This window comes from Coenobita brevimanus, chromosome 73 (genome assembly GCF_032717465.1).
Source record: "Coenobita brevimanus isolate Jiangsu-jjx chromosome 73, ASM3271746v2, whole genome shotgun sequence".
NCBI classification, from domain to species: domain Eukaryota; kingdom Metazoa; phylum Arthropoda; class Malacostraca; order Decapoda; family Coenobitidae; genus Coenobita; species Coenobita brevimanus.
Genome location: NC_137026.1, coordinates 4,787,275 through 4,799,999, shown reverse-complemented (window position 1 = coordinate 4,799,999; position 12,725 = coordinate 4,787,275). Strand labels below are relative to the sequence as shown.

General features: G+C 44.4%; 1 pseudogene; it reads left to right on the top strand.

Moving 5' to 3' along the window:
• Positions 1-12,725, top strand: part of LOC145407425 (cell adhesion molecule Dscam2-like) — a 174,185-nt pseudogene that overhangs the window by 157,992 nt on the left and 3,468 nt on the right.

The following is a 12,725-nucleotide window of genomic DNA, read 5'->3' as shown; positions in this document are numbered from 1 at the left end:
AATTAGGTAAGAACACACACACACACACACACACACACACACACACACACACACACACACACACACACACACACACACACACACACACACACACACACACACACACGCACATACTGTCTCATAGAAAGGCTCCGTAAATAAAGGAACAGAGAGATAGAGGGAAATCAACGGGCCACAAATCACCTTCAATTCCATATCAGTATTATGTCCTAACTTCTCTAACACTTTCTTCCGCCTTCTTCAGGGCGTATCTTCCTCCACACAAGCTCATATTATCATCGGACAAGGAAGCTCCCTAGCACCTCTTCCTTAGCGATTTATTTTTGGATATGACTGGTTAATATCATTCGGTACGATGTTTATGCAAAGTATGGCGATATGGAAAGGGTTTGTGTAACACAAGGGCACAGTAAGGTGTAATAAGGAAACTAAATCGCTTAGGAATATGTGTTAGGGAGCTTCCTCAACCGACGAGAATACGTGCAGAGTCTTGCATTGTGTTCTTCATAATGGTAACACTAACAAATATTTCACGTGGCACTTCCCATCGCAACTGCCGGAAGAAAGTGCTGGCGATCTTCCTCACGTGATAGCTGATTATTTTGTAGCAACTTTCTTTTCTTGCCTCACTGCTACTGTAGATTTCTTCTGTTTTCACTGCTACATTAATCCTTTTCTCCTGTGTATCATCGCTGCGTAATTCCTTCCCTTTTCTAGCAGTCTATGTTTTCCTTGTTTGCCATATAAGTCACGGTGTTATGGCTGTCAAAATCAAAATATAAACGCTTTGACATTATTTTATATATAAATTAATTATAGACAGAAATTAAGTAAAGATTTTTCACCTTAACTTCGCATACATTTTCGTTCTTTTGCAGCTAACTTCCTGTAGCTCAATGGCAGAGTTGAGACCTTTTGCTGTGTATCCTTTCCATAACACTTCTTCGTGACTAGCGCTGTATCTTGTGTCAGTCTCTAGTTACAACTCAACATTCAAGATGAAGAGTTAGCAAATTTAGATCAAGTTAAACCAAGAAAAATGTGGGAAAAAATACAGGAAAAAAGTGAAACGGAGTCGGAGCTTGAACGAAGAGTGAGTTAGTGTGTGGCCCATTTTACTGTTCCTGCTGTTGTCTTAATTCTCACTCTATTGTATTTTCTTCTTGCTTTCTGAACCTTGCTTCACCCAGTGATGATGATGATGATGATGATGATGAAGATTATGATGATGACGATGCTGCTGCTGATGATGATGCTGATGATGATAAAAATGATAGCGAGTATGATGATGATGAGGAGGAGGAGTAGGAGGAGGAAGAGGAAGATATAGATGATGATGATGATGATAAAACAGCATAACTAACCGTATCCCTGACCAGCAGACAGGGCGAGAGTGTGGACCAGAAGGGCGGCAGCGGCGAGGAGGACAACGCCAAGAACTGCCAACTCACGCGAGGAGGTCACGTGTTTTCCCCAGCCCCGACCAAGAAGCCAAGGGGGTCTCTCGCCTCTCTCAAGATGCAGGATGAGGCGTCGGATCCTTATGAGATATGCCCCTATGCCACCTTCAGGTAACAGTTAAGCAGTCGACTTTAGCCCACCATTAGAGCACTCAAGCAATTACACATTAATGAACGGAACTGGAATTTGCCTCCCTGTTATCTTGTTTTGGTTTTCTTGGAGAGAATAATTTGCTGGCTCCTTCCCTTTGGTTCCTCCTTCCTTGCATAAAAAAATATACATGACATGGAGACTAAAAGTATTACACGAAACAGTTTCCTTGAAGTAAATGTAGCACAGAATGAGGCCTCAGATCCCTGTATGTCCCTATGCCTCCTACTATACTCCTTTTACTCTAACTTGGCCTAAAATTTCCACCTATCCATCTTGAATGTTGTGGTGTAAAACTAGAATAACAATAAAATATGATGCTAGTCACAAAAAAGTGCCGTGGAAAGGAGGTAGAGTTGCAGTATTGTCTTATTGTGCTTTGAGTTGTATGGAGTAAGCTACAAAAGAACGAAAATCTGGGCCATGTTGGAGCGAGAAGAGTATAACAGCAATCAACCAATGGACTTTAAGCCATGACTGTATTACATACTGATTTACGTATTATGTACACAATATAGAGGACGATAGACTGGAGTAAATATAAGTGAAAGACAGGATAATACTTCAGAGCCTTAAGATCTACCTATCTGTCTATCTATTGCCAGATGCCTTAATCCCGCAAGGGGTGACCACAAATAAATAGCCTCCATGTTGCCTTGTCCCCCGCCATTTCATTGCCCTACTCCCAGCCCACACTTCCCTCTCTCATATACCTCTCCACTTCGTCCCTCCATCTCATCCTTGGCCTCCTCCTCCCTCTCTCTCCCTCCACCTCACTCACATACACTCTTCTCGTCAGTCTCTCACTCTCCATCCTCTCCACATGGCCAAACCACCTCAGTGTGTTCCCCCTAACGCTTCCTATCACATCCACAGATATTCCCTTAAATACCAATCAGTTGACTTTATCCCATAGTTATTTTACACAGATACTTGTACAGAGTAGGCTGGTCCATATTTTACACGTCCCTATTTTCGTGTGTTGCGGGTACGGCTTAATCAGCGTTACCAGCGTCTACCAGGCATTATTTGTCTGCTTTCCACCAGTTTTATACTTTATACTGTCTGCTCTTCACCTAAACTCTCTGCATGGTTGATTAGCAATTTCACTAGACAAAACACCAGTCCTTTCCGAACTAGCAGACTGAGCCGTCCCCTCAAAGACAAGATACATGGGTGCAGTATACGACCCTCCTTATAAAAGCAGTAAATAGCCAGCAATATTGTTAATGACGCAAATGCGCGCTTCCTCCCTCTATTAATGCGTTTACAAACAGACTTCAAGCTCAGAGCACTGCGTTTGTATTTGATTGGATGGATCTCTTTACAGCAAACAGGGCAAGAGACATATTATATATTTAGTTGATTGAGAAATTAATAAGCAAAGTTTCTGAATTAAGAAATGCGACCTGAAACTTTAAGCCTCTGGTGATTGTACACAAATATATATAATTATTAATACTGTAATTATATCTAATTAAAAACACTGTAAATGTAACTAAGAACAAAGGCTTTTTATGATGGTGTTTGACACGCACTTAATCATAGTCTGTCCTAAATTTGAAGTAACCTTGGCAAGATAAGTGGGTCCTTTCATTCAGGCCTTCACCTTCACCTCTCTGTCATCTTCGTTCCTCTCTCTCTCTCTCTCTCTCTCTCTCTCTCTCTCTCTCTCTCTCTGTCTGTCTGTCTCTCTCTCTCTCTCTCTCTCTCTCTCTCTCTCTCTCTGTCTCTCTCTCTGTCTCTCTCTCTCTCTCTCTCTCTCTCTCTCTCTCTCTCTCTCTCTCTCAAACTCTCAAACTCTACGTATTGGCATCTTTTAGCGTAGGTAGTTCGGAAGACACCTTAGAGTACAAATTGTCCTAACACACAATGACTTCTCGTGACTGCATTGCTGCTTCCCTTCACCCCCCCTCCCAGTGACTGTCACCAGCTCCAGCAGTCCCCAGCCTACGGTCAGGTCCCCAGGCAGCGGTCCCAGTCCCACTACAAGGAGGCAGGTGAGGCAGGGGTGAGGCAGTGGTCCCAGTCCCACTACAAGGAGGCAGGTGAGGCAGGGTTGAGGCAGGGGTGGAGCAGGGGTGAGGCAGGGGTGGGGCAGGGGTGAGGCAGGGATGAGGCTGGGGTAGGCAGGAGTCACACTACAAGCAGACAGGTAAGGCAGGAGGGGAGGCAGCGGTAAGGCAGATGTAGGCAGGAGTCACACTAGAAGGAGACAGGCTAGGATGAGGCCGAGATGAGGCAGGGGTAAGACAGGGGTGAGGCAGATATAGGTAAAAGGCATACTAGAAGAGTCATGAGTGAGGCAGATACAGGCAGGAGTCACATTAGGAGACAGGCGAGGGGGAGACAGAGATGAGGCCAGGATGAGGCAGGGGTGAGGCAGGAGTGAGGCTGGGTTAAGGCAGATACCCAACAGTCAGCTGGTGATGCATAAACACTTAGTCAATACTCCCTTCACTTTAACCTGGCCTAAAATTACCATCTCTCTGCCTTGAATGCTGAGCTGATGCAAGAGATTAACATTCTGCCACTGAGCTGTAACAATAGATTTACCCTAGGATTTGGCTTTAGTCACGAAGAAGTGCCAAGAAAAATATGCAGAGCCTTACAGAGCCTTACTGCTGTCTTACCCTGCCTCTGAGATACGTGAAAGATGCTACAAGGGAACGAAAATCTGGGCCAAGTTAAAGTGAAGAGACTAATTTGTACGTCATAACCAAGACACACTATAGGCTCTGTCTTGCTATGCCAGAGATTGCAGTTATCTTTATCAGGTTAAAACAAACACACTATAGTCTGTATCTTGCTATGCCAGAAATTGTGTATAACTTTGCCAGGTTGAAGTAAACGCACTAAATCTTCCGTGTCTTGCTGTAACAGAGATCGCTTACATCAGCCGAGGCAGTCATGGTGGCGAGTACGGGAGTCGACCCAAATCGATGACCAGTGGTACCCAGAATGCCCCCACCGCCGCCAAGGACCAGCAGAGGGCGTGGCCGAAGGATGCCAGGAAGGACACCAGGGGCCGCCACCACCGCCCGAAGAGCCGATCCAGAGGTACAATCGCCTGCAGAACTCCTGAAGCTGCTTCTGCAACTCTCCCGGTGGACGAGACAATCAGCCTCATGAGTCCGTAGAAGCCAGTATGATGACGCAATTTGGTCACTGAAAATTGTCACCAGTCCAGATCTATAACTTCCATCTATCTATAGCCAGACGCCTCAATCCCATAGGGGGTAGCCATAAACAAATCTCCTCCATGTCCCCCTGCCCTCTTCCTTTTGGCTGCCTTTCTATCTAACACCCACTACCCCATCTTACACACGATACGTAACATCGCTCTCATCACCACTGAGTGCACCAGTGACACTCCCGCGACTCATATAATTTGAGACAAAACTCCCTGTTAGAGACTCCTTGATATAAGGGGCACACGATTCTATGCAGCAGTCTGTCCCAGTCCACAACACACCTGTTATTACATGACAGCCACACAACACAACATGACACACAAAACAGTCACCACACAAACAATTGCAGACCCTCTTGGAAAACATTATATCTCCAGACCTTTCTAATTCCTACACTGGCAATGAAGAAACTATCTATCTACCTATTGCCAGACGCCTCAATCCCGTTTGGGGTGGCCACAAACAAATCGCCTCCATGTCGCCCTGTCCCCTGCCATTTCACTGCCCTGCTCCCAACTCACACTCCCCTCTCTCATATACCTCTCCACCCCTTCCCTCCATCTCATCCTCGGCCTCCCCCTCCCTCTTCCCCCCTCCACCTCACTCACATACACTCTCATCGTCAGTCTTTCACCATCCATCCTCTCCACATGGCCAAACCACCTCAGTGTGTTCCTCATAACGCTTCTTATCACATCCACATCCACACCACAACGCTCCTTTATATTCTCATTCTTCAGCCTGTCTCTCCATGTGACTCCACAGGCTCCTCTTAAATAACTCATTTCCACTGCTATCACTCTTGACTTGTGTCCTTCCAACAACGTCCAAGCTTCACTTCCATAAGTTAGAGTTGGTATCACAATACTGTCATGTAGTAACTTTTTCACTTCCATGCTCACTTCCCTGTTTCTTATCACTGCTTTCAAGGAACCAGCAACCTTTCTTCCCTGCTGTACTCTTTCAAGCACTTCACCCTCCAAACCTCCATCCTTACTCATCACACTACACAAGTACTTAAACGTACTCACATTTTCCAATTCCTCACCATTCAACCTCGCTGTACATTCACTGACTTCATCTCTCTCAAAGACCATCACTTTACTCTTCCCTACATTCACCTATAGATTCCGTTTCCTACACACTCTCCCAAACTCATCCATCAAGCCTTGCAGCTCTCCTTCGTCTTCACTCAACAACACAGTATCATCTGCAAACAACAGTACAGGGAGTTTCCAAACACTACCCTCTCTCACCAGGGCCACTCCAACATCCACTACCCTACCTTGTACCTCTTTTAGTACCCCATCCATGTACAGATTGAACAACCACGGAGACTTGACACATTCCTGTTTCAACCCAACCTTCAAAAAGAAAAATTCACTTAGTTCACCATCCACACGCTCTGCAGCCTTAGCACCTTCATACATACTCTTCACAGCATTCAACAACTTCCCATCTACTCCATATATTCTTAATACTTTCCACAATCCTTGTCTATCCACCCTGTCATATGGTTTCTCCAAATCCATGAAAGCCACATACAACTTCTTTCCCTTCTCTAGAAACTTTTCCACTAAAGATCTAACAATGAATATCTGATCTACACAACCTCTTCCCTTCCTAAAGCCTCCCTGTTCTTCTCCAACTAATTTCTCTGTTCTTTCTCTAACTCTGTCAATAAGTATCCTACCATACACTTTTCCTATTATACTAAGAAGGCAAATGCCCTTATGATTACAACACACTTCTTTTTCCCCTTTTCCTCTGTACAAGGGAATAATTATACCTGACTTCCAATCCTCAGGGACTCTACCTTCCTCCCAGGCCAATCTGCACATCTTCCACATCCATTCTACTACTATCTCTCCCCCATGCTTCAGCATTTCACCACACTCTCCATCAATTCCAGGGGCTTTCCCCAATTTCACATTCTTCATTGCTTCCACAACTTCTATCCTACTGATTTCTTCCTGTCTTCTCACCTCCCTCCTTCTCCCAGCCATTCCCCAGCCACATATACTCGCATTACTTCCATCCTGTATGTTCAACAATTCCCTAAAGTGTTCTATCCATCTGCTCACTTTTTCACCCTGCTCCACTAGTAATCTACCATTTTTATCTTTCACTCCCCTGCTAACCTCACTTCCACCCTGTCTTACTCTCTTCACCTCTTTCCAGGACATTTTCTTACAGTCCCTCCACTTTACACTCAAATTCCTTCCAAATTCCTCATCCACTCTCTTCTTACTCTCTCTTACTAATCTTTTCACCTCTCTCTTTCTTTCTACATATAACTCTCTCTTCCACCTCTCAACTTCTTCCACGCCCCTATTTCTCATCCATTCATTGTATGCTTTCTTCTTTTGTGCCACAGCCTGTCTCACCTCTTCAGTCCACCACGCTGTTGCTTGCACCCCCCTCCGTCTTCTCTTCCTCCCACACACCACATCACATGCTGCACATATTTCTTCTTTAAATATCCTACACACACCTTCCACGTTCCCCATCTGCTCCAATTCATATTTGCCCAATCGTTCCTCCACTTCTCTCTTATACTCTGCCTTTTTCTCATCCTCTTGTAACCTTTCCACTCTCCTTGCAACTACTCCTTCCTCTCTTCTTTCCCTTCTATTTCTCCATCTTACTTGGATCCTAATTCTGGCCACCAGCAAGTAGTGGTCAGAAAGTCCACTCCCCCAGCCTCTCTAAGCTCTAGCATCCATTACACATCTTAGCATCCTTTCATCCACACACACATAATCAATCATTGCCTTCCTTTCATTCAGTTCACCACCCACCCTTCTCACCACTCGCCATGTATACCTGTGGATCATTTTATGCCTGAAGAGGGTATTGGCTATCACCAACCCCCTCCCAGCACAGATGTCCACTAAAGCACTGCCATTCTCATCTATCTCAGCAGGCACACCCCAGTCACCAACTATTCCATCCACCTTCAGATTCCCTACTTTACCATTCATATCACCGATCAAAAACACTCTCTCATTCCTTCCAAACTGTTCCATGCACACTTCCACATTTGTCCAGAACTCTTCTCTCTCTCTCTGCTACCACGATCTTGCGTTGGCGCATACTATCTATCTATTCTATATACCTAGGCTGCTTCCCCCATGGAAAGGGAGGTAGCCGAGACAGGACGACACACTCCCCGTTTACTCATCCATTCAAACACATTCATTCGCATCTTAGCCCCAAAGGGGAGAACGGACAGATCCTCACCGCACCACACCGCACAAGGGTCAACTGTGCAATGCAATCAGTGACATCCGCAGCAGGGCCCAACAATGAAGAAACAACTACATAATTATACAGCTCACACACATGGCAGTGCAGCACCTTGATCAGATGACTATACTTCACGCCCCCATCCCAACATCCACCCATCAGAGGCATCCTAAATAGAGCTGATCGAACTGGGTAGGCTTAGATCAGGACATCACCCGGCCCTTCACAATTACCAGCATAAATTTAGGCTGGGTGCAATCACAGGTAACACATGCCCTGCTTGTAAATATGCCCACACAACATAACACACATTATGAAGTACTGCACAACACACCACCACGACGCAGACACAGCATCAACAGTGGCACCATCCCACAGGGGCAGCAGCTTACCTGCAGTCAGCTCGGCCAGGTAGACCGAGATTAAGCAACAGCAACAACAACATCATATTGCAATGTGTTTCGTTATATGAATAATTTTTTTAAGAGGAAAGGGACACTGTGACATCCCTATAGAACAAACAAAGGGATAGATTCAGTTTCCACAGTCAATCTACTGTATCTGTAATTTATACATATATATATATATATATATATATATATATATATATATATATATATATATATATATATATATATATATATATACATATATATATATATAAAGTGGTGGGTGGGGGCGCTCACCATCCACTCACTCGATGCAGTGCTGCTGTTGGGTGTCTGCCGTTTCCTCTCCTCCATCCTTCTTTCTTTCCATACTCTTCTGTCTTTCTTTCCTTCATTCTTTCCTTGTCCTTCTGCCTACGGGTGACTTTACACTCCCTCTTCTGTCTTTCTTTGCTTCATTCTTTCCTCTTCCTTCTGCCTGTGGGTGAATCTACACTGAGTGACAAGCCAAATGGTTTCCTGAACACCAGCAAAACCATTTACTACGCTGGGTGGTAACCATATATCCAAATTTTGACGCCTGGTGGTTTTGTGGGTAATTATTGCACTCCAATCGGATTGAGCCAGTGAAGGTTTACAGTATATCCAAGGGGTGGTTGGGGTTGATTGCTCATGTAATGCCACTCAGGGATGAGTGAGGCTGGTCACTCTCATCTTAAATGTCGGGACCAACTGCCTAGCCCCGGGCTCCTACGCTCCTCATGGGGCAATGTAGGATTGGATGATGGATATATATATATATATATATATATATATATATATATATATATATATATATATATATATATATATATATATATATATATATATATATATATATATATATAAAATACAGTCAAACCCCTGTCGTACTTATGATTTGCATCTGTAGGATGAACAAGAGCAATGGGAGGATTTTATACTTTTCTTTCCATGTTCCTTCCGCTAAAATAGTTGTACTGTAATCTATGTTAATTTTCCTGATGTTTGTAACACTTGTTTCTGGAGGAAAAACAAGAGACATAGGGAGATTCTGTGCTCCTTCTCCTTCATACGAAAGGAAATCCCGGTCATGGCAGGGGACTGGCCATAACTTTGTTCGTGATTCTGGATCCAAGTTTTCTTTGTTGCAGTGGACACTCCCGGAGGTGGGCAAGACTCCAGCACAGAGAGCAACGACGCCAGCTCCCCCGTGCAGCAGCCCCGCCACTGCCATCAGCAGCAAGCAGCAGCGGTAGCAGCAGCAGCAGCAGCAGCAGGAGGGCGTGTGGCACCTCACCCGCTGCCGGTTGTCCGCCATGCCAGGTAGTCTCAGGTAGTGGAGGCTGTGCTATGTAGGTGGAGCCTGGCTGCCGCAGCCCACCACTTCCCACCATACACACCTTCCTATTAATCCCCTCCCCTTGCCACGCACTCATCCACTCCCTCAGCCTCACTCCAGTTGCCTTTCCTTCTCTACTTATCCTTTTTTTCCGCCTTTAGGTCGAGTCCACACGAGAAGCGAGAGGGTGTGAATGAGCAGAGACCAGACAAGGCTGGCGCTAATAATTTTTTTTGATCCATTCGTCTTCCGTTGCATTGTAATAAATATTCGTCATTATGCTCGGTATTTGATGCATCCCACACAGAGGGTATGGTCGAAATGCCACTGCCCACACCGCCCAAAGTGAGAAAAATTACCTGTCAACTTTTATAGTTTGCCCTCAGGTGGGCTTGTGTTACCGTCCACACCCACTCGCTGTCAGTGTGGCCTTTTTATGAGTTACAGTGATGCAAATTATGATGATGATATTAGCAAAGTGGCCATCCTCCCCAAGCTGGTTTATTTATTAGCTTTACAAGATGTCTATATTTCTACAATGATATTATTAGGTTTTTATCATTTCTGAACCCAGTGAAATCCAAACAGTAACAAAGAAACACCTTTTGCCCTGTAGTATATGTCTTTCACCCTCAGCACCTCTCTTTAGTAATGGTAAATTGTTAGATGGAAACTTACAAGACTTTCCTTATTATAAACTTGAATCTAGACTTAATGGAAGGGAGGTGATTACGAATATCTTCAGCACTCACCACTGTATATAAAGCCGTTCAGTTAAGACATTCTGCCTTAACATACTTGGGGTTTCATTATCTCGGGACTTACCTTAGAACAGGGGTTCTTAACCTGGGGTCCATGGACCCTTTGGGGGATCCGTGAAGGTCAGAATAATTGAGAACAATTTAGCGAGATTGAGTGATGCCGTTAGGCATCATTAACTTAAAAAAAAAAAACGAACAAACAAACAAACTCGAAGTCTTGAAGAATTCTGGTGTTCGTTGACACAAGACAACCCTCGTCTGGTAAAGCGAGCTATGGGTGCTGTGATTCCGTTTGCAACTACATACCTTTGTGAGTCAGGAGTTTCAGTGCTTGTTTCTATCAAAATGAAAAGTCGAAATCAACTGGATGTCAACGATGACATGCGTGTTGCCTTGTCAAAGACCACTCCACAATTTCATCTTATTCAAGCCAAACAGCAACAACAACTCTCTCACTGAAATGAACTTTTGAGCAGACTTAAAGTTTTGTTTTGTTTAATTTGCTCAAGTTTGATGTATTTCATTTTTTCGAGTGGCCATTAGTTTTTGCATGAAAAAGAGTGAGAAACATAATTCTTTGTAAAGACTGTTTTATACTTTGTGATACACTGCGTGAGGTAGTTTTCAATAAAATAATGTATATTCATTGCATGCAGAATGCTGCGTTTGTGCTTTTGTGCATTTTTGTAGGGAAGGGGTTCATAGCGTTCACCAGATTCTCGAAGGGGTCCGTGACTCAAAAGAGGTTAAGAACCACTGCCTTAGAAAGATATTACCTCTCATGTAAAATCTGCTTCCAAGAGATTAGGTGTGCTAAGCCGACTCCGTGCCTTCTTTATCCCTGCACAACTGTTGACTTGATATAGGGGTTTTATTCCCCCCACCCCACCCTGTGTACAATACAGCTCTTCTCAACAAGGCTGAGTCAAAGGCTTTTCGTCTCATTAACTCTCCCCCTCTTACTGGCTCCCTTCAGCCTCTGCCTCTTCGCCGCACTGTTGCATCCATATCTCTTTTCTATTGCTACATCATGATCACTGTTCCTCTGAACTGTCTGTTTGAATTCCTTCACCTCTGTGAAAGGTGCGTAGCATCCGTCTAGCAACAAACTCTTATCTCTTCTCTGTTCAACTCTCTAATGCAAGAGTTAACCGTTACTCCCAGTCCTTCATGTATGCAACAGATCAACTCTGGAACTGCCTCCCCCTGTCTTTATTTCCTACTGCCCACGATCTCCATTCTTCTAAACTTAGTGTGTCCAGGTATCTCGAAATGAGCGGATCCTGAATCTGGCTCTCTGTTATTTTGTTTTTGTATTTTCTTGGAGGGAACAATCTCGCTGGCTCCTGGCCTTTGGTTCCTTTTTTTTGCATAAAAGAAAGCCTCAGCAATAGTATATACACCTGTTTAACACCCATCTAGCTTTCCTCACAGTCTACACAGCTATCTGAGGTAAGACACAGCAGCTTTAACTCCACACAGCTACGGTATCCAGCTAAAACACTAAATAAGGCTCTGTGTCACTCGAGGGGTACTTCTTCCGCCTGGCATTGTCCATAATATAGCGTCCCTGTATCATTATCATTCATCCTTGACCCTTTCAGACCGGTGACTTATTGTCAGTTAATTTCCGGTGCTGATAGACAATTATAGTTAATTTTAGGAAGGCTACTCGTGCTGAAGGGGTCATTGAAGGCTTTAACTAACTCCTGTATGAAGAGTCCCCAGCGATTAGAGTTGGCAAGCAAAAAAATAAATAATGGAAAAAATAATGATAATGACAATAATAATAATAATAATAATAATAATAATCTATCTATCTATCTATTGCCAGACGCCTCAATCCCGTTTGGGGTGGCCACAAACAAATCGCCTCCAAGTCGCCCTGTCCCCCGCCATTTCACTCCCCTGCTCCCAACTCACACACCCCTCTCTCATATACCTCTCCACCCCATCTCTCCATCTCATCCTCGGCCTTCCCCTCCCTCTTTCCCCCTCCACCTCACTCACATACACTCTCTTCGTCAGTCTTTGACCCTCCATCCTCTCCACATGGCCAAACCACCTCAGTGTGTTCCTCATAACGCTTCCTATCACATCCACATCCACACCACAACGCTCCTTTATATCCTCATTCGTCAGCCTCTCTCTCCATGTGACT